Source organism: Bos javanicus, chromosome 11 (genome assembly GCF_032452875.1).
Source record: "Bos javanicus breed banteng chromosome 11, ARS-OSU_banteng_1.0, whole genome shotgun sequence".
Lineage (NCBI taxonomy): Eukaryota > Metazoa > Chordata > Mammalia > Artiodactyla > Bovidae > Bos > Bos javanicus.
In genome coordinates this window covers 67,982,468-68,003,864 of record NC_083878.1, presented here as the reverse complement: position 1 = coordinate 68,003,864, position 21,397 = coordinate 67,982,468, and the positions used below count along the sequence as shown (strand labels likewise).

General features: G+C 43.4%; 1 protein-coding gene across 1 annotated transcript in view; it reads right to left on the bottom strand.

The window, feature by feature from the left end:
- The window catches only part of ANXA4 (annexin A4), a 74,496-nt gene extending 54,109 nt beyond the window's left edge, over window positions 1–20,387 (bottom strand). Inside the window, exon 1 of the mRNA XM_061432890.1 lies at window positions 20,299–20,387. The gene's annotated coding sequence lies outside the window, so the exon portion shown is untranslated. The remainder of the gene's footprint in view (window positions 1–20,298) is intronic.
- Between the last annotated feature and the right edge of the window lie 1,010 nt (window positions 20,388–21,397).

Sequence of the window (21,397 nt, the reverse complement as noted above, 5' to 3'; positions counted from 1 at the left end):
GTGTCTTTACACACGTGTATAATTATACACTAAGGCAGGTGTCAGTGATAGAAGCTTTTAGGAGTAACAATGGAATCAAAACTTCAAATTGTCACATCTTTTGCTGAGCTAAATGCTTTCTTTTTCTTTGTATCTTTAACAAGCTGGATGGAAAAAACAAAACAACAACAAAAACACTCCTCCCGGACCTATCTGCTGAACACTGGACCCCACTTTGGCAGACAGCACCCAATCAAGAGTGGTGGCTCTTTAAAGAGCATGTTTCTAACCCCACATGCCCCTGCCCTGGTTCAGCCATCCAACCTTTCCAGTGGAAGAACAGGGCAACATGGCTCTGTGACAGTGTCTCTTGGAGCCAACACATGGCCAGAGCCATGTCATCTCCAGCTGCGAGGTACTCAGTGTTTCCATCCAAACCCCATCCAGGCACATTCTGTGCCCCTCCCCTCCATGACAGGGCTGAGCATCCTGTACACAGTTGGATGGGTTCCACCCACAATTGTAAAGTACCCTCGGTGCTGCCTCTTCAGAGACTGACTGATGCATCATGCCATGGAGACAGTCAAAGGCTAGAAATACTGGAACCGTTTGATTATGTTCATCCTAACATCAGCAATGTTTAGACTGTCCAGGGTACACCAGTAGGGAGAGAAAGAAGGGCTGCTAGGAATAACTCTTCCAGCTTATGCTATGAACCGAAAACAGTACGGGCTTTCGTTCAAAGTCTAACATAGGGTTTGGCGCAGCTCTGACATGTTTGCTCAAGCCCCAGATGGCAGTTTACTTACGCGATTAGAGGCAGCGCCCCTCCAGGCTTGAAACACAACTATTCTTTTGATCTCTCAGAGTTGATGTTCCCCTAATTCAGATCAAAATGTCTAGCAAACAGCTGAGAAAGCAATTCCCGGGCTGTGCTGTAACTACACAAAGAAAGCAGGAGTAGAAATGGAGTGGAAACGCCTGCCCCAGAAAGAGCACATTGCCTTCATGGTCCGATTGTTAAGAGTAGAGACGGCTACAGACAGTGCCCAGCCCCACCCTCCCTGGAGACGGGAAACAGCCCTGTCTACACGTTAGGTGGTAGACCTGCCTCTGGGTAACACGTGTGATAATAACGTGTGGATTCCTGTCGGGAGCCACGTTAGGCATTACTGACAAAGTGGAGGCATGGCCCTAAACCCCCTCTCTTTGATCCGTAGGCACGGACCCGGAATGAAGGAGTTAGGCTTTGTGATTCTGACTTGTTTTTCCCTTTCCTCGGCTGAGTTGACTGAAGAGAATATTAAGGTGTTTATTGTTTTTGAGAGGAGCACGAGAAGGCATAAAGCCTTCTGCAGCTGTGCTCAAAGAATAATTCATAAAGTTAACCACTGACATTTGTTCAAGGACTTTTACAAAAAAGTGTTTCAGAGTGAGCACACAGGCCGCAGCTTGAGGCCATGGGAGGGATTGCTATCTGAAGCCCATTTGTGAGAAAAGTGTTTATGGCAAAGGAGTTTGCTGAATTTAGGGTTTAGGAATAATTAAAATAGTTAGAAGCTAAATATATAGGATTGCTGTAATGTTAGCATATTCTACTATAGCTTATAGAAATTAGGGACTTTAGAGATATTATTAGCTAGAAGCCCTTTCTAAGAAATAGTGAGCTTAGGATACTAGGGGCAAACAGGACTTAGAAAGATAAGAATTAAACTGAGGAATGCGGTATGCAGCCCAGACATTAGCATGAGTTACAGTGTATTCACAAGGACACATGAGAAAAAGTAGATAAGAAAATTGCTGAGGAAGGAACTCCTTTTGAGGGGCAACAATGATTTTTGGAGAAAAATAAATCTGGGTCCATGAGAACTAAAAATATCAAACCTCTGACCTACTGCTTTTGTAAAAGTATAAAAGAGAATCCTAAGCTTGGAATAAACAGGCAGTCCAAGTAAAATGAGAGGCTGCCTCAGTTTCTCTCGTCCACACTGCTCACCCCTTCAGGTTGAATCCCTGGCTGCTGGAGCTGGACTCTGACAGATTCCCTCCCTGACCCAGGTCTGGCAGTGCTAGCAGCACAGTGGGACAGGTTCACGCTAGTGAGGGCAAATCCATGCCGCCCTCTAATAGGAAACAGCAGTGGAAGGTCCAAACCTGAGGGTGGCGTGGCCAACGCCACAGCCTAGCTGCCCATCTCAGACAGGACCTCCTCCTTCCTTGGAGCCATCCTTCCTTTGACACCATCTTTCCTCTGTAACCAAGATGCTGAAGCCTGGACGCCAACCACTTGGGTTTATAACTCTCCCACACATACTTCCTCACTGTATGATTTGGAGTAAGTTATAATTTCTCTGTACTTGGATGAATTTCCTCATTGATAACATGGAATTCATAATAATAGTAACTTCATAGGAAGGGTTGTGGCAAAGATGAATCAAGTTATTGCATCATATCAAGTACTTAGAATCTCATACATATTTTGTACTCAACAAATGTTAGCTATTCTTTTTATTACTATTCTCTCTGAGTAACCTTTATCCACCACATACACATATTCCAACATACCAGTTTAATGAGCTGTTTTAGGGGTGGGTTACCAACTCCACCCATATTAAAAATATCTGTGGCTTTCACATCTACAACCTTTCAAACCAGATTTCCCTTAAGATCCTTTTGGCCACCAAGTTGATGGGGTCCTCTGTGTGTGTCTGTCCTCCGACATCATCATTGTTTTCAGAGTTGTCTGAATTCTAAGACAGCATCTTCCCTGGAATCTGCTCACCAGACTCCCATCCTGGGCCCCTAGTTTCCTGCTCTTAATTCTTAGCAGTGTCTTGCACATAGTGGGGCTGTAAGAAATGCCTGTTGACTTTAACTGAACTGGCTGCTCCTGCAGCCATAGGACTATGTTAACTGCCTTGGCTCCTCCGGCTTCCAGAAGGCCTAGTCTTCAAGAAGGGCCCTCTTCCCCAGGGGGTTTCCTCCTCTTGCCTTGTTTCTGAGCCCCCTGGTATTCTCTAAGGAAGCATTAGCATAGATTCAATTACTGCAGTCCCATTGGGGTTTACTTTCTAACCACAGAGGAAAATATATTCTCTATCTTTAAACTTTAAGGTAGGCAGAGATTTCTTAGGACACGAAACAGCACAAGCTATAAAAGTCAATATAAGTAAGATTCATCAAAATTAAAAAAGATTTGCTCAGTAAAAGATACTATTAGAAAAGTGTCTTTTATTCTCTCACTGAAAGAAAATTAACAGGAAAGCCATAGATTGGGGGAAAATATTCACAGCACGTATATCTGATAAAGGACTTGAGCTGAGAATATATAAAGAAGTAAAAGTCATAACACAAAGATGAACACAGCAAGTTCTTCAATGAGCGAAAGACTTAAGACACTTCACAAAAGAAAACATATGAATGATCAGTAAGTATATGAAAAGGTGCCTGTTACTGGTTATGCAGAAAACACAAATTAAAAGCAAAATAAGATACCATTCACAGCCCTTAAAACGGTTAAAAGGAAAGAAAAGGGAAGAAACAAAAACAAAAAGAGGACACTATTAAATGTTAGAGAGGGACTTCCCTGGTGGTCCTGTGGTTATGAATCCGCCTTCCAATGTAGGAGACACAGGTGTGATCCCTGTGTACGACTCCACATGCCGTGGGGCAACCAAACCTGTGCACCTCAACTACAGCAATGCCCACGCACCACAAAGACCCAGCACAGTGAAAAATAAATTTAAAAATAAAGAAATGTTAGAGAAGAGGTAGAGCAACTGAAACTTTCAGACACTGTAAACTTGAGAGAACTATTTGGCAGTTTCTATTAAGGTTAAACATGAATCTTCCCTGTGACTCAGCAATTCCATCTTATTTACCTAAGATAAGTGAAAACGCTTATCCATAAGAAAACATGGGCAAGAGTGTTCACATGAGCCGTATTCACATGAACTGCTGCAACCAGAGACAATTCAAATGCCCATCAACAGATAAATGGACAGATTGCAGAATATTCATGCAATGGAGTACTTTTCAGCAAACGACTGATACAGTGATAAGACGAGTGAATCTCTAAAACATTATTCCGAGTGAATGAAGCCGAAAAAAAACCAAGCTAATGTATAATGCCAGAAAGCACAAAAGTGGTTGCCTAGGGTCAGGGATTGGGGGTAGCGGTGAGGTGGAGGGGCCTACCTGCACAGGAGTGTGAGGGAAGGAACTTTAGGGTGTGACTGAAATGTTCCTTATCTTGATTGAGGCAGTGGTACCCAACTGTACACATTTGTCAAAATACATTGAACTCACTTCACACCCATTAGGATGGCTAGTATCAAAACAAAACAAATCAGAAAATAACAAGTGTCAGTGATGATGTGGAGAAATTGGATCCCTTTTGTACTGCTGGTAGGAGTGTAAAATAGTATAGCCACTATAGAAAACAGCATGGTACTTCCCTGAAAAGTTAAAAATATAATAATTACTATGTGATCCCCAGTTTCATTTATGGGTATATATTCCAGGTATATACAATCTGGAGATACATGCTGCTAAGTCGCTTCAGTCATGTCCGACTCTGTGCGACCCCATAGACGGCAGCCCACCAGGCTCCCCCGGCCCTGGGATTCTCCAGGCAAGAACACTGGAGTGGGTTGCCATTTCCTTCTCCAAAGCATGAAAGTGAAAAGTGAAGTCACTCAGTCGCGTCCGACTCTTATCGACCCCATGGACTGTAGCCCACCAGGCTCCTCCATCCATGGGATTTTCCAGGCAAGAGTGCTGGAGTGGGGTGCCATTGCCATCTCCCCAGGAGATACATACATACATATTAATATACATAGTCTTTCCAAAAAATTGAAAGCAGGGACTCAATATTTGTACACTCATGTTCATAGCAGGATTATTCAAACTAGCCAAAAGATGGAAGCAACCCATGTGTCAACTGATAGATGAATGCATAAACAAAATGTGGTACATACAACAGAGTATTATTCAGCCTTGAAAAGAAATTAGACATGGACTTTGAGGACATTATGCTAAGTGACATAGCCAGACACAAAAAGATCACTACAATAGGATTCCACTTATATTGAGAACTTAGAGTAGTCAAACTCATGTAGGATGCTAGTGCCGGAGGTGGAAGAAGGGGTGAGAAGGAATTATAGTCTAGCAGGTATAGAATTTCAGTTCCACAAGATGAAAAGCATGGTACTGATGGTTGCAAAACAATGTAACTATATTCACACTACCCAACTGAATGCTTAGAAATAGTTAAAATGGCAAGTTTTTTCTTATGTGTATTTTACCACAATTTTTAAAAATAATTTTTACGGTATTCTTGGCTGGGAAATCCCATGGACAGAGGAGCCTGGGAGGCTACAGTCCATGGGGTTGCGAAAGAGTCGGACATGACAGTGACTAAACGACAACAACAAACAACAATTACAAAGAGAAAGAAAATTTAAAAAATAAAGTAAAAAGAAGCAATTTTTAAAAGTGAACCCCTTAAGAAAAAACACCTCACTGAACTAAGCACTTAAGATCTGTGCATTTTATCATATGTAATTAATACTTCAATACAATAATAAATATGTCTACAGCCAAAAGTATATGATAGATAATACACAGGTATACAGCTTTGCAGGCTGAGGGTGGCCTCTCAGGTAAAGCCTGCCACTGTGTGTCTTCCTTTAGCAATGTCCTCTCAGAGGCAAAATCCAACTCAGTGGAATCCAAAAATCCATACAGCTTATGCATAGCATCATGGGTAAAGCCACGTCTCCTCAGGGATAACAGCTATGCAAAGAGAAAAACCTGTCCAGCATAGTTAAGCTTTGCCACAGGTTACACTGTTTTTCCCACTCCATTTCGCAAGTTACTTTAAAATCAGAGGCCCTCAAAGAAACGTGAAAGGTCACTTAATTCCATTTTCCTCCTTCAAAAATACCGTAAGTAAATTATTCTGGGCAAGTAAGACTCTAAGACAGGAATCGCACTAACTGTTCACATAGGAACCCCAACCAGATGATCATAAGCTACTGGTGTTGATCTCCAGTTTTTGTCTCTTTTACCACTAGAGTTTCTGTATGTCCACCTGCACCCAGGTCACCTGGATCCCTCCTTATGAATCACAAACTACAGGCCACCATATCCTGAGATCCCCAATTCCAAGGCTGTATGTCCACCTGCATCCAGGTCACCCAGATCCCTCCTTATGAATCATAAACTATAGGCCACCATATCCTGAGACCCCAGTTCCAGGGCAGACCAGTACTCCTGATCTTCTCTCTCGTCTCAGCCATAATAGGTCTCAGGGGTAAAGAAGAAGAGCACCTCATCAGAAAAAGGAATCCTGAATCTAACATCTGGTCTTTCTTTTATAATCTATCCCAGAGAAACTAAAGTCCACTCCATCTTTCCTTACAGAATTCTTGTGAGGCTGGAAGGAGGAGACAGACAGGACCTGAATGAGAAACTCAAGTCCCAGAGGGGACTGGCAAAGAGGCAGTGAGTGGCCAGGCTTCCTATTGTCCTGTTACCTACAGGTAGGACCACCACTCCAGCACTCTTGCCAGGAAAGCTAGCAGGCAGCAGGAAAAGTTATTACACACAGCCCAGGCTTTTCCTCACCAACACTATGCTAAGTCACTTCAGTCGTGTCCGACTCTGTGCGACCCCATAGACGGTAGCCTACCAGGCTCCCCGTCCCTGGGATTCTCCAGGCAAGAACACTGGAGTGGGTTGCCACTTCCTTCTCCAATGCATGAAAGTGAAAAGTGAAAGTGAAGTCGCTCAGGCGTGTCCAACTCTTAGCGACCCCATGGACTTCAGCCTACCAGGCTCCTCCATCCATGGGATTTTCCAGGCAAGAGTACTGGAGTGGGGTGCCATTGCCTTCTCCGACACTACCACTTTCGTTTGCCACAAGGGAAGAAAACTCTCTTCCCAAATGAGCAGGAAAAGCAGCTGGGTTTTCTTCACAGATTTACACCGCTTTGACCCTGGCAATCTGGAATCAGCTGGAGAAGAAACAAGGCTCTCTTAAAATGGCACGTTTTCTTCTGGCGCTGCCCATGCCCTGTAAATACTGGAGATCTAGCTCTGTGGGCGACTCTCTCTCCCCCTGGTCAGCCACTCCTTCCATGGACCAGAGCAGGGATCTATTTTCAAATCTTTCCAGCATTCAAGCTGACTTTGGCCAAAGAATACAAAAACAGAACTGTTAGAATTCTTCCATGGTGGATGTCTGATTCACATAGGGAACTTGCTATTTCTGATGCAGCCTCTCCTGGTTCTTTGTTGTTTTTTTTTTTTTTTTAATGAAAAACCTCACGAAGGCAAAGGAGGGCCATGGAAGACACTCGTGACAAAATCCAAAGGCCTAGGACTGACATAAGACAAGATTGGAAGCTGAAAGGAACCGAAACTAACTAGAGGCAGATGGCGTAAACATGTGTGTAAGAGACACACAGAAAGAGCCAGAAAGGGGGATAGTAAGGAGCTGAGTGACGTGTCTCCATCAGCTCAGTGGGGAATCCCCCCAGAAAACCCCAGCCCACCCACCCACTTGAGCTGAGGAGCTGTGAGGGGGACCCTTTACTGACTCTACTAATTCCCCAAGCCAGACACGAAGCAGAGTAGATACAGGGAAAGGTGACCAAAGCAAAGAATCCTGGTGGAAAGGCATCCTTTATGTATCAAAGAACCAGACATTGGGGATAGGAAAAGATGCCACCTCAGAGAGGCAGAGAGAAATGGGGAAAACCAGTTAGAAACAGGAATCGGACTGAGTACCGTGCAAACAAATTTCTCTCCTGCTTAAAGCTGATGCCAACACAAGAAGGACTAAGGTGTTCTGTCCACCTTTCCTTTGACAGACACAGTCTGAACTTGTGTTGTGCAACACGGTAGCCACAAGCCACCAAGCAGTTACTGAGTAACTGGAATGCAGCTAGTGCAGCAGAGAAAATAACTCAATTTTAATTTCAATTCAATTTAAAATTGAAGCAGTATACAGTATTTTTTCGTAACACAGGAAAGCAGCATTTTTTGGTGGAGCCACGACTCACTTTAACTGTTACACTGTACGGTGTGCTTGTCAGCCACATTGCATCTTTTCTAGTATTATACCGAATCACAGCACCAATCCACTTGCTGTCAACGTATTGATTCACTGATATCATCTATGCATTAATGCAATATTTTGAATGTGTTTATTTGAATATGTTCTACAGACAGCATGAATTACAGTGATACCTATATAAATTGTAATTCATAATTACATTTAAATATTTAATTATAACATTTTCTAGTATGAAAAAATAACCATGGACATTTTTAAAATTTTTAAAAGGTGGCTTACTGATGTGGAATTGAGTGAAAAGGCAGAAGCACTGTGATTGATAACAGTAAGCAAAGAGATTCAATTGCATATACAAGTTAGTGAATTAACTGGACGGCTACAGTTTTTTTTTTAATATAAATTTATTTATTTTAATTGGAGGCTAATTACTTTACAATATTGTAGTGGTTCTGCCATGCATTGTCATGGATCCGCCACGGGTATACATTTGTTCCCCATCCTGAACCCCCCTTCCTACCTCCTTCCCCATCCCATCCCTCTGGGTCATCCCAGTGCAGCAGCCCTGAGCACCCTGTCTCATGCATTGAACCTGGACTGGCGATCCGGACAGGTACAATTTTAATCGGTATCATCTTATAGAAAAACTCAAACGGACTTTCTCTCCAACCCAGTACTTTGGATCTACTGGGTAGGATAATTGATATTATTCATTTCACCTGTCTCATTTTTATTTTTTAAAATGTGCTGCTGCACTACTAGATAATTCAAACTTACATTTGTGGCTCACTTTATATTTCTATCACATAGCACTGATCTACACATATCTTGGGTAAGACTAATTTTTAAATTTCTTCTTTATTCTTAATTGGAGGCTAACTGCTTTACAAAGTTGTACTGGTTTCTGCCGCACAACAGTGCAAATCAGCCATAAGTGTATGTACATATACATCCCCTCCCTTTTGAGCCTCGGTCCCCCTCTCCCTCCCCACCATCCAGCCCCTCTAGGTGGTCACAGAGCTGCAGGCTGGGCTCTGTGATTTACAGCAACTTCCCACTAGCTCTCCAGTTTACACATGCTAGTGTATATATGTCAATGCTACCCTCTCCATTCAACCAACCCTCTCCTTCCCCTGTTGTGTCTGCAAGTTTGTTCTCTACGTCTGTGTCTCTATTCCTGCCCTGCAAATAGGTTCATTAGTACCATTTTCCTAGATTCCATATACATGTGTGTTAATATAGGATACTTATTTTACTCTTTCTTGACTTACTTGACTCTGTATAAGAGGCTCTGGATTCATTCACCTCAATTCAACCGACACATCCGTTCCTTTTTATGGTTAATAATAATAGCTACTGTTGAGCATATATTGTATCGTGGCAGACATTGTTCTAAATACTTTATATGAATAATTATCTCAGATATCTCTTTTAAATCTCATCAAGAAAATTATTTATCTTCTTGGTGACTTCATTTCCCCCATTTTTTTAAAAAAAGAAAGAAAAACACAGTATGGGTCTATGACAAAAGAACGATTGCCTTGGAATGTGTAAAGGCAAAGCTTATCCCTGAAAATAATTCACTTAATTATTCAGAAGAAACATTTAGGGAACCATTGGGCATCCTTAATATTTGACGGAAGAACAGGATTCTAAATAGGAGGAGAAAAATGACTAGCATAACACCAAGAAATTCTCTGAGACTGAAGATTTTGGCTTAAATATTCTGTATTCAGAACATCAAGGCCAAGGTTAATTTTCTACAATCACCCTTTTCCTCCTTCCCAAATAGAAAGAGATTTGATTTTTAAAATGCTTATGTGTATTTAAGAGGGCTTACCAAATCTAATATAAGAAGGTTTACCAAATATTTAAATAGTATTCTTGTCACTACTGTTTGGTTTCAACTATTCCCCCCTCCAGCAGGAGTCCTTCTAAAAGAAATGAAGCATCTGCAGAGATCATGAAAAATTTAATATTAACGCCTCGAGAGACCATAGAAAATAGAAAATACTGGTTAGCTTAAAAAAAAAACAACTTTACTTTTTAATAAAATGTATACAGCAGAAAATTTATTATTTGGTTTATTTCTGTTTTAGCAACCTCAGGACTTTTTGGTTGTAAAAATGAAATGTGGATTTGGGATAGTTGGCATTAATTTTATTTGTCACTATCAACCTCTTTTTCCCTCCAGTCGTTATTGTTTAAGTTGCCTGCCTGATCTGATAAACTTGTTTCCTAAACCCAGCAAGCATGTGGGAACAGGCAGAATGTTCCACTGCAGTGCTGAAAATTATGGCTCTTTCCTACAAAAGAAAAAGATCAACTTTCATAGGATTTTAGAGAGTATAAGGCCTTTAGCAATCACATCTATTTCCCCCTTTCATTTTATTTTGTAAATTATTAAATCAAATCTAAGCACTGAAAAGGCCATTTTAAAAGTGTAAACATACCATCTACTTTCACTTTTTGTGTGTTCCAATCTTTTAGCAGTTGTAATCACAGTATGTATATCACTTTATGTTCCGCTCTCTCCTCTTAATTTTCCTAATTCTACACAATCATATTTATTATTTTATTAAATTTATATTCTTCCATCGTATTGATACATTATAACTTATTCAATGTCCCTACTATTTGGTTATTCAGGTTTTTTTATGATATGACTAAAATCTTTATAATTAGCTTTGTAGATTTTGTTCTTTTTTTGACCTATTTATTCCTTGTGATACCAATACCTGGATAATTATGAATATTTCCTGTTGTCCTCCAAATTTACAAGGATATCCAATTCTCAGCCAGCCAAAACACATTCATTTGCTATACCTGTTTAACACTGAATTGTCTCTTTTTCTACTTATACACTTTTTTGTGAATTATCTGCTTGCATGTTTTGCCCATTTTAGGGATCCTGATGCTTTACTAACACATTTCTAGGAATTATGCACATATTATAGAACTTCATCTTTTATACCCAGAATTTATTATTATGCATTTTTCCAATTTCATATTTTCCTTTTAGTAGAGGCAAACTTTGGGAGAAAATTTTTAAATCATACCTATCCATCTTTTCCTTTGTATTCCTTCTTATTACCTCAATGGTTAGAAAAGTCTCTTTTTTGATGAAATGTTGTAATCGTTGGGCTGGATGATGAATAGGTACATGAGGTTTCCTTTTACTATTCTGCCACTTTGGGTGTATGTTGGGAAAAGTTTATAATAAAAAAAATTTTTTTTAAGTAGCTCTTTCCCACTGTTAGAATAATCACTTCATTTTCTTTCTGCCAGTTTTTCTCCCACCCCTTCCATGTTCCAGTTGAGGAAACTCTTGCCCAGGAGGTTAAAGCAACTCTTTTACTATATGACTCATTTTGCGTCCCACCCACTAAACTTAGCCACAACATCTTCTGTTTTGGGCCTGGGGAAAACAGCCAATGACAAGGCTATTTGGAAAGAGCTAGAATTCAGTTTAAGAAAATTTGGCTGGAAGATCCTAAGTAGCTGGTGCTTTATTCCTGCAAGCTTACTGCAACCCTGCCTTACTAATGAGCCATAATAAGACCAGGGGTGTGCTGATAAACTTAACAGCTGGCTTACCAAGGAAAGAAAACCCTGATCTGTAGCCATTTCTTTGGTGTAAATATTTTCAACATGATTCAAGTTACTTATGTGGTGTCACTGAACTTAGAGTTGGTAATCAGTAGACAATGGTATGCCATTATATAGTATTTCCACCATACAGACACAAGAGATGTAAAGAACTTCAAGAACATATGTAACAGTAAAAGGTGGTAAAATAATTAGAAAGTGATGGAGTGTTTTCAATATAATTTACTGATAAATATTTCTACCTTAATATAATTCATTTAATGGCTATATATATAATATATAGTGGCTAAATAATGGCTATATTTAACAATTAGTTTGAAAAAACACTGAACATTTAACAGTCATTTCTGATGGATTTCCCACATGGCTCAGTGGTAAAGAATCCATCTGCCAAAGCATGAGATGCAGGAGACGTGGGTTCAACCCCTGAGTTGGGAAGATCCCCAGGAGGAGGAAATGGCAACCCACACTAGTATTCTTGCCTGGAAAATCCCATGGACAGAGGAACCTGGCAGGCTACAGTCCAAGGAGTTGCAGAGTTGGACATGACTGAGTGACAGAGCATGCACTCTGATGGGTTGATACAAGAATTCCCCAAGATACCACTGGGAGAACAGTAACAGAAGCAGGATATTTTTTCAAAAAAACTGTGGTTAAAAAAAATGACAAAACTTACCATTTTAATAGTTTTTAATAGTTAAGAGTATCTCTTCCCCATTGCTATAATATTTGCTTTATTTTATTCCTATTTTCTATGTTTTATTCTACTTACTTCAAAATTCAGTGGCATTGATTACATTCACAACGTTGTACACCATTACCACTATCCATTCCCAGAACTTCTCCATCATCCCACATAGAAACTTCCTACTCATTAAATAATAACTCATCATTTCTCCCTTACCCCAGACTCTGCAAACCATCATTCTGTTTTCTGTCTCTATGAATTTGAATTTTATCCTATATAGGTGGAACGATATATTTGTTCTTTTGTGTCTAGATTATTTCACTTGGCATAATGTTCGCAAAGTTCAACTATGTTTGAGTCCCTATCAGAAATTCACTCTTTCTTAAGGTAAAAGCAGGGTTTTAAGACCAATATTTAAGGCCACCATGAATGTTCAGCCTGGAGGGAGAGTGTGTGGGTGTCGCTCCGTCTTCTCACCTCTGAGGTATAAGCCTTCCTCAGATTCACCAACGTATAGAAAACCCAGGGAATCAAGTCCACCCAAAGCATGGCCCCAGTGAGGAGGTCACAGGCAACTTTAATAGGGAGCACAAAAGAATCTGAAAAAGGTAGAAGATCCCGTGTGCATGATTAAAATTCCCCTATGTTTATATTTTCATTATATCCAGACCAGTATTTCAACCTAAAAGAAGTTACTACAACTAAGTGGTTGTGAAAGTGTGGTTCCATGACCAGGAACATCACCATCAACTGGGAATTTGTTAAAAGTGTAAATTCATAGGCCCAACCTCAGACCTACAGAATCCAAAACTCTGGAGGTGGAGTTAAGAGGCTCCCCCACATGATTCTGATGCATTCTCAGATTTGATAACCACTGCTCTAGAGTAATGATTCTAGATTCCAACTACAGATACCTAAAAGGTTCCCAAACCACCCCATGGGCATTTCATAAGTGGAGGTTCTCATTCATGATTCTTCACCAACAATAAGGTAATGGGGGATTTCCCTGGTGGTCCAGAGGTTACGACTTTGCCTTCCAATGCAGGGGATATGTGTTCCATCCCTGGTGGGGAAGCTAAGAGCCCAAATGCCTCTGGGCCAAAAAACCAAAAACATAAGTAATAATGTTAACAAAATTCAATAAAGACTTTAAAAAATGGTCCATATTTTTAAAAATCTTTAAAAAAGAATAAGGTAATAGGGAAAAAAATGAGCAAAATTTTGTTAATAGAAGGGGGGAGTCATAACATTAACATCTTTTAATACGTTATACACATGCATGTGTACATAGTTATGCATAAATATGACTCAGGATATATGTCTGCCAAAGATTATTTGAATAGTAGAGTTCTCAAAACCATCCAGTGCAAGCACACCTTACTCCTGGAAGGCCTGATCTGTTAATTTACACGATCTGTGAAACTCCAGATTCCAGTCTTCTCCCACGTTTGAGTGTTGGCCTAGGCTGTAGGGCACACATTCAGTCCAGGAGCTAGCAGGCTGCGAATCCACAACAAGGGCAGAGCTCCAGTCCTTGCTTCAAGATCTAACCCCACCTGTGGGAGCCAGTTTATTCTGGCATCAAGCTGAGGTAGACTATTGTGCAAGATTTCTGCCAGGATTAGCAATCAATCTCTATTACATCCTCCTTCCTCATTGAGAGAACCTTCATGAGTTGAGGGACTGAGTTAGATAAACCAGGGAAGTGGGACTTTCCTAGGAAGAAAGAATGACTGGTCCAAGGCAAGCCCATTCCAACTGCCACAGTGGTTTATGAGTAGTAACGTGACACACTGCGGAGGTTGAGAAGTAAAGGCAAGCCTGTCTGGAGGCTTGGAGTAGGAGCGTTCCCCATGCTAAAATGACTGAGTCAGCCTACCAACTTCCCCCTTTCTTTTGGCCTTGGATGAAGGCACGACTTGGGCTTCCCTGGTAGCTCAGCTGGTAAAGAATCCACCTTCAATGCAGGAGACCCCAGTTCAATTCCTGGCTTAGGAAGTTCCCCTGCAGAAAGGATAGGCTACCCACTCCAGTATTCTTGGGCTTCCCTGGTGGCTCAGACAGAAAAGAATCCGCCTGCAATGCGGGAGATCTGGGTTTGATCATCGGGTTGGGAAGATTCAATGGAGGGCATGGCAACCCACTCCAGTATTCTTGCCTGGAGAATCCCATGAACAGAGGAGCTTGGCAGGCTGCAGTTCATTGGGTCGCAAAAAGTCGGACATGACTGAGCAGCTAAGCACAGAAGGCATGACTCAAGTGTCCGGAGCTATGGCTTCAAAAGGATCCTAATTAGTACAGAGGGTAAGGCAGCTGGCATGGTATCTTGGGAAAAGCTTTTAAACTTTAACGGGCACAAAAATCCCCTGGAGAGTGTTTAGAAATACAGATCTGGGGGATGTCAGACTCTAGAGCTTGAGTCAGTAAATCTTGGGTGGGGCTCAGAGACCTTACTCAATTAAGTTCCAATATGCAGTCCTGGTTATTCTCACATCCAGTTCTGAGCCCTGACTCTCAAATAGGTGGTCTCTGCATGAGACCCCTCGTTTCAAAACTGCCACTTGCTGTGTGTGCAGGCACTCATCGTCTTCACTTAAACATTTGAGGGCTTCCTTGGTGGCTCAGTGGTAAAGAATCCGCCAGCCAATGCAGGAGACCCGGATTCGATCCCAGATCTGGGAAAATCCCACATCCTGAGGAACAATGAAGCCCATGCACCACAACTACTAAACCTGTGCTCTAGAGCCTGAGGGCCGAACTACTGAAGCCTCAACTACTGAAGCCCACAGGCCCTAGAGCCCGTCTCTGCATCAAGAGAAGCCGCCGCAATGAGAACCCCATGCTTCGCAACTAAAGAGTAGCCCCACTCTTTGCAACTAGAGAAACGCCCACACAGCAAAGAAGACCCAGCACAGCCAAAAATAACAAATAAATAACTGTAAAAAAAAGTTTATTTTGCTCCTATCAGGTACTAGGCATTGTGAAAGAAACAAAGTTGAAGATGATTTTGCTCTCAAGAAGCATGAAAGCCAGTAAGAGAAACAAAACTAGTATGTAACCAATCCAATGACAAAGCAGCACTGGGCAGCTATTAACATTAGAACTTCAAGGAAGGGAGAGACTGCAGACTAAGTAATCCCACCTCACTTCCCCCACCCAAGAGAGTCAGAGATTTCATTTGATTAAGGCTCAGATAGGATTTTAACAGCAAAGAGTCCATAGGCAAAGACAGTAAAAATGAGGCTTTCTCTCTGATTATGACTGATATGACTTATTTGGAAAACAGAATATCTGACCTTTGAGCAATACAGGTTTGAACTTCCCCAGGACAACTTATACCTGAGTTTTTTTCACTAAATGCTACTGCACCACTACACCTTCCACAGTTGGTTGAATCTGCAGATGTAGATCCCAAGATATCCAGGATCAAAGGATAAGGCAGTAGGGAAGTAGGAAGTGTAAAGTGATACGTGGATTTTTCAACTGGGCAGGAAATGCATTAAGGGTCAAATGCATTAAGTTCGGAGTTTGGCTGGTTTAAGGATATGATGGGAGTGGAGACAAAGAATTGAACAATCATTTTTTAAAATGGGTCATTTGGACCTCTGTGTTTCCAGCGTAGAGGGAGCAGGTTCAACCCATGATAGGGGAACTCCAATGACAAATGCTGTGCAGTGCGGTAAAAAAAGAAAGAGAAACTTTTTCAGCAAGTGGATCATTCTGTAGGGCTCAGAGGTTGGAATAAATTTTCTAGGCCGTGAAAAATCACACATGCACTCAGCACACACCTTTGGTGAATGCTCACTAGGCAATGGGCCAGAGGAATGGGGCTCTGTGGTCCTGATCTCAGAGGAGCTCAAAGCTGAGAGGAGGGCTCAAGTCTGTAATCAAGAAAAAATAAAGCGTGGTGGGGGGATCACAGGGAGACAAGGGCACACAGAGGAGGACCCTCACCCAGATTACATCCAAGACAAACCTTGAAGAGTTGGCCTGGTGTAGGACAGGGAAGCTGGGAGTCTTGTTTCTCCAAGGCTGAATCTCTGCCTCGATTTCCTTCCTGGTACCCAGAGTTTCCTTTTTATTTACAAATGTCTATCACAAAACTGGCGGCTTCCCAGGTGGCGCCAGTGGTAAAGAACCCACCTGCCAATGCAGGAGGCACAGGAGATGCAGGTTCGATCCCTGGGTTGGGAAGATCCTCTGGAGGAGGGCATGGCAACCCACTCCAGTATTCTTGCCTAGAGAATCCCATGAACAGAGGAGCCTTGTGGGCTACGGTCCACGGAGTCACAAAGAGCTGGACAGGACTGAAGCGATGTAGAATGCATGCACACTAGCATGATCTTATAACAGTGCTAAACATAGAAGCAGATGCAGAAGAAAATAGGAATTTATAACTTAGGCCAGCAACTCATACTATGGGATCCCTGGAATCTCTAAGACCTAACTCCCAATAATTGGTCCTGTCTCCCAAGGGCCCACAGAATGACGTTACTTTCTGAGGGCCCTCATGCTCTGGCCTCTGGACTAGCCCTGCTCTGGCTGAATGGCTCTCCTCCATGCCTGTGCATAAGCCCTTCTTCTCCTATTCCCACCTCCTAGATCATTCTCATTCCCCCTTCAAGAAGCCTTCTCTGACCACCCATGATGGGGTTCGGTGCACCTCCTCAGTTCTATGGCAGGCTAGGCACAGTGCATTGAAGTGCATTCACTTCTCATGCAGTCCTATGAGTTTTTAATTGTTGATTTGCTTGTTTATCTCCCTAAGAATGGGGTCTTGGTATTTTACCCTTGAATATATAGCATCTGTCACATTGTATAATAAATAAATGAACCTTTATCCATTCGGTGGGGGCCACTGACATTCTGCCCACCAACTGAAGGCCCTTCCATGCGCATGTCCAACCATATCTTTCAGATAAATTCCTAGTATTCAAATGGATGGAACACAAGTCAATGGATTTTAAAATTTTGAGAAACACACTGCCAAATTTCAGGGCAATTCTTAATACAGTGTCTAGGCATTTGACTGATCTCAAGCATCTTGAACATTTAAGACAAATTCTTCAAAGGTGGTGGTTCAGGTTCCCACAGCAAAGCTCTCTGTCCAGTTCAAACATAACTGAACAAGTTACTCCCAATAAAACCAACACAACAGGCAGATTCCTGGGTCCCACCCTGTCATACTGCATCAGAACGCTGGGGGCAAAAATCTGTATGCTGTGCAAGCTTCCAGGGGGATGCACCCAAAGTTTGGAGACAATGGCTTTAGAAGTCATCTTAGTTTAGCCTTCTCCCCTTCCTAGCTCCATCAGAAAGGGGCTGTGGGACTTCTGCCCAGATATCTCTGGTGACAGAGCTCCTGCCAACTCCAAACCCATCCAGCCTGTGGGTTTCCAAAGTCATTTCCTTAAATTTAACCAGAACCTGCCATCCAAAACACTCCTGCCCAGCTCTTCCCAGGGCCACAAAGAGTGAGCTGATTCCCTTATTCACAAGCCAAGCCCCTCCTGAATCCAGGGCCGTTAACCTGTATTCCCACACCACTGCCAGCTCCAGTTCTTCCCACCATAGTTTACACATCCGCTTGACCAGAAGAAAAATGAAAAGGAAAAGAAAAACATTTGGTCAAGATTAGTTTATAAACCAGGAAGCTAAAAATCCAAATGCCAAATCACTCTGAACCAAGCACTGATAGAGCCACAGTAAGGCAGGGAGGCTAAGGGAACAGGCTTTAGTATCCATTGTGTGTGTGTGTGTGTGTGTGTGCACGTGCACACATGCATGCTCAGTTGTGTCCAACTCTTTGCAACAGTATGGACGGTAGCCCGCCAGGCGCCTCTGTCCATGGGATTTTTCAAGCCAGAATACTAGAGTGGGTTGCTGTTGCCTCCTCCAGGGGATCTTCTGGACCCAGGGATTGAACCCAAGTCTCCTGTGTCTCCTGTATTAGCAGGTGGATTCTTTACCACTGTGCCATCTGGGAAGCCAGTATCCAGCAGCTTGGAGCCTTGGGATCTCTTCTGTAAAACAAGTTTAATAATCCTGCCTCAGGTTGAAAAAAAAAAAAAAGATTAAATGAGGGGACTTCCCTAATGGTCCACTGGTTAAGAATTTGTCTTCCAATGCAGGGGCACAGGTTTGATGCCTGGTTGGCGAAGTAAGATCCCACATGCTGCAGGGCAACTAAACCTGTGCGTTGCAAGGTTGAGCCCGAGTGCCACAACAAAAGGCCACGCATGTTGTGATGAAGATCCTACATGCCACAATTAGCATGCTATTCAAAGTCCTTCCAGGGAAGACACTGCAGCATCTACCAAACTGCCTCCATAAGTAGCCCTCATTGCAGTGAAAGCAAACTCCCAAAGGTTACGTTTGGGCCAACTCACAGCCCAAAGTCCAAACAAAAATTTTAGAAGTTTATTCTTTTATATAAAGAAAGTATTTAAATTTTGAATCCTACCACAAAATATACTTGTAATTGTTTTAGTATAAAAAGGATATAAAATTTTTATCCTCAAATGTCTGGATAAAATTGGACAACCAAGGAAAATCTACCCTCTCCTTTATTCTGAATCATCAGGTACTCCTTGGCACAACATCTGTTACTCGAGTGCCTCCCCTCAGCTCCATCTCCCTTGGAGAAGAGCAGGCTTAGTCTATTAGCAGATGAACAAGGGCTGGGAAAACAGATGAGCTGCAGATATAAGAAGAGAAATGGGCCACAAGCTACAGTTTGAAATGACCAGGCGGTCATGCCCTTCAGACACTGAGGACTGGCCTGCTTGGACCTGACTACACGTTACTCTCTAAAAAGCTTTCAGACAAAAAATATCCCTAACCAAATGCAAGCATATCTAGGAGGGAAATTCACAGCATTTTTGACCCAGTAGTTGTGTGTATGTCTGCCTGCGTTTGCACTCATGTGTGTATCCCCAAAGCAAAACAAATCTGATCTAAGCTGAGGGAGGCAGCCTGGCCTTGATCAGAAAGGACCCTGGGAAGTTAGCCGGTCCTCGCAGGCTAAGGATACCCATTTCCTCATTCCTGCCCACTTCCTCTGTTGCTTGCTCTCCCACCTCTGTCATCTGAGAATTCCACGGCAACTAAAGAGCTAGAGCTTCCCTATCAACAGACTTACCTGCAATATAAGGAGAAGGCGGAGGGTTCTAGAATTGATGGGCAATGGGATGCATCATTTTAGACGGGGGTGGGGGGGGGGCGCGGAGAATCCTATTCATTCTTTCCACTGTCAACTGAAGAGAGGCAGATACTCACTTTTCCTGAAAGCTGTGGGTTACTCAGGTCTCACACGCTCCCAACAGCTTACAGAAGACTTTCATCAATTTGGGAAGCACTTACAGTTGGGCAGATTGTTGAAAAGCAATAACCTCTTTGGTTCCAGAGTCTCCAGCTGGTCAAAGCCACGACCATAGAGTAAGACTCAGGCTCAGTTCATGGATCTCACAATAATAACAGATTCCCATGTGCCAGGCATTGTACTGAAGCCATTAGCTCCACAAGGAGAGAAAGAGTAAGAGACCAGGAGAAAGGAGTAAGTTTCTTAAAAGGAGTAAAGAAAGAATTAAAAAAGCAAACCGTGGGTGTTAGAGTCAGTTCCAGGGAATATTACTCAATCCTTTCTTTGTAACTCCTAAATCCAGCACAGCGCTTGGCACATGAACTCGATAAATAACTGCAGTGACCTCTGACATTCTAAGCTCCACACACTGCTCCAGAGGTCCTTCTGCAAGGGGCGGCTGGATACAGGCGGTGTCTGCCTCCCGCTCGCCCGCCCGGAGCGAGTCCCGGCCGGCTCCACCCTGTGCCGGCGCCAGCACCTCCGCCTGGGCGCGGCGCCCGACCGGCCACCCCCGCGAGGCCCTCCAGAGCTGCCGCACCCCTTCTGGAGCCCAGGACCACCGGCCCGGGGCCCCCTTACCCCAGAGGCCGAGATGGGACGGCGCCCGTTCTCTGCTGCCACGGAGATCACAACCAGGCAGGGCCGGGCAGCGGGTGTTATCCCGGACGGACCCGCCCCGCTTCGGGGTGGAGACTGAGCCTAAGTTCCTGGTTGTCCCTCTGCTCACGAGACCGGAAAGTCCTCCGCGGGCGAAGCGCACCTGGAGTCCGGAGAGTTGGGGATGACGCTTCTGGCTTCGTCCCCCGCCGGGATCCCAGATCGCCGGCCCCGCCCGGGTTCCCGCGAGTCGGAGCAGTGGGAATCAGATCGCGGGTGCCCGGGCGCCCCTGCACTCCAGGAGGCCCGCGCCCAGGGCCTCTCCTGCCTGCGCCCTGCTCCCATCGCGGCCGGGATTGCCGCTCAGAGTCAAAGCTTCCTCCCTGGGACACTGCACTTTCTCATGGCGAAGTGGAAAGTGGAACGGCACATTTACATTCCCGCGAATCTCCCAGTCGTTCCACTTCTCCCTTGAGAAAAACCGAGTTCCCTTTCTTGGGGAAGCTTTTGGGAATGGGAGTTTGGGGCAGTTCCAGAGCTTTCTGTCTTTACTCATAAATTACCTGGGTTCGCTGCTGGTCCGTAGCTCCAAGGTTCGGCCTTGAAGCCGAGCTCCCTACCCCTTGTTATACAGTCTTGTATGTTAGTATCTGCCTCTCCTACAGGACTCGAGCCTCTTGAAGACACTGACTGTGGTCATTGCACACACACCCAATACCATGCTGGTTCATGACAAGTACTCAGTGAATGCTTGCAAAATGAACCCATTGGGTATATAAGTAAATTCGGACTTTTATTTAACAGAAGGTAGGAAGCTTTGGTGGAGAAGGCAATGGCACCCCACTCCAGTACTCTTGCCCGGAAAATCGCATGGACGGAGGAGCCTGGTAGGCTGCAGACCATGGGGTCGCGAAGAGTTGGATACGACTGAGCGACTTCACTTTCACTTTTCCCTTTCATGCATTGGAGAAGGAAATGTTCTTGCCTGGAGAATCCCAGGGACGGGGAGCCTGGTGGGCCACCGTCTATGGGGTCGCACAGAGTCGGACACGACTGAAGCGACTTAGCAGCAGCAGCAGGA